Genomic DNA, 2,065 nt, shown 5'->3' with positions numbered 1-2,065 from the left:
AACTTTTGCTGCCGTTTTTGAATTATCTTCAACAAAATTTTGCTTGCATGTAATATTAATAGTATTGTTTGATGGTTTCCACATTCCGTTGGGTCACCTCTCTTTGGAATAGGCAAAAACATGAATCTCTTCCAATTAGTTGGCCAGGTAGCTATCTTCCAATTTTCTTGGTATAGATGAATGAGTGACTCCAGTGCTGCATTAGTTTGTTCAAAGATTTCAATTTATATTCCGTCAGTTCCTGGAGCCTTGGTTTTTGCTAATACCTTCAGTGCAACTTGGACTTCTTAGTTCAGCACCATTGTTTTTTGGTCATATGCTACCTCTTGAAATGGTTGAACATTGACCATTTCTTTTTGGTACAGTGACTGTGTGTACCTTCCATCTTCTTTTGATGCTTTCTGCTTCATTCAATATTTTGCCCCAAAGAATCCTTAAATATTGCAAGTTGAGGCTTGAAGTTTTTTCTACAGTTCTTTTAGCTTGAGAAATCTTGATCATGTCCTTTTTTTTTTTAAACTCCAGGTCTTTGCATATTTCATTATAGTACTTATTAAACTTTGCTTTCTAGAGGTGCCCTTTGAAATTTTCTGTTTAGCTCTTTTACTTCCTCATTTCTTCCATTTGCTTTAGCATCTCTATGCTGGTGAACAAGTTTCAGTGTCTCTAGTCACATCCACTTCATTGCTTTCTTTCTTGTCTTTTTAATGACCCTTTTCTTTCTTCCTCTATGATGCTCTTGATGCATTCCACAACTCTTTTGGTCTTTGGTCATTAGTGTCTAATGCATCAAATCTATCTTGAGATGGTCTCTAAAATCTGGGATATATTCAAGGTCATATTTTGGCTTCTCTGGACTTGTTTTAATTTTTAGGTTCAGCCTGAACTTGCATATGAACAACTGGTGGTTTGTTTCATCATTGGCCCATGGCCTTGTTTTGTTTGATGATCTTAGTTTTTCCACTGTCTTTTTCCACAGATGTAATCAATTTGATTCCATATATTCCATCTATTAGAGGAGCTCTGGTAGCATAGTGATTATGAGTCAAGCTGCTAACCTGAAGATCAGCAGTTCGAAATTACCTGCTGTTCCACAGGAGAAAGATGAGTCTTTTTGTTCCCATAAAGATTTATAGCCCCAGAAACCCTATGCAGCAGGCTCACTATGAGTCGGAACTGACTCCAGGGCACATAACCACTAACTGGTGAGGTCCACATGTATAATCACCTATTATGTGGTTTTAAAAAGGGTATTTGCAATGTATAAGTTACTGGTCTTGCAAAATTCTATAATGCAATCTGCAGCATAATTTCTACCAGCAAGGCCATACTTCCTAACTACTTACCCTTCCTCTTTCTTTCCAATCTTTGCATTCCAATCACCAGTAATTATCAATACATCTTGATTGCATGTTTGATCAATTTCAGATGGAAGAAGTTGATAGAATTCTTCAATTTCATCATTACTGGCTTTAGTGATTGGTGTGTACGTTTGAAAAACAGTGGTATTGCTTATCTTCCTTGTGGGTGTATGAATTTTATCACAGACAGATCTTTTCAAGATATATCTTGCATATTCTTTTTGATGATAAATGTTATGCCATTCCACTTGAATTTTTTATTCCTGGCATAAAAGTAAGCCACAGGACTGTTAGATTCAAAATAGCTAATACCAATCTGCTTCAGCTCAGTGATACCTAGGATATTTTCTTTATATGTTTCATTTCTTTTTGACAGCTTCCAATTTTCCTAGATTCATACTTCATATATTCCCTGTTCTGATTATTAATGGATATTTTCAGTTGTTTCTCCTCATTTTGAGTTGTGCCCTGTCAGTAAATGATGGACTCAGTAAATGATGGTCTGAAAGCTTTACTCCATTTGAGTTATCATTGTCAACTCTACTTGAAGAGGCAGCTCAAAAGTAGCTGTCAAGAAATCAAACAACGTGTGGGGAATGGGGAGTTAATAGATGTTATTGATTTTGCAATCGTCCATCAACCATCGTAGGTTTTATTGCCTGTTAAAGTTTTCAGAAGCTAGGCAAATCATTGCGGTGCCTGGC

The sequence above is a fragment of the Chrysochloris asiatica genome, unplaced genomic scaffold (genome assembly GCF_000296735.1).
Source record: "Chrysochloris asiatica unplaced genomic scaffold, ChrAsi1.0 scaffold00011, whole genome shotgun sequence".
Classification (NCBI taxonomy): domain Eukaryota; kingdom Metazoa; phylum Chordata; class Mammalia; order Afrosoricida; family Chrysochloridae; genus Chrysochloris; species Chrysochloris asiatica.
The sequence above is the reverse complement of the archived record's forward strand: the minus strand, read 5'-3'. Positions refer to the sequence as shown.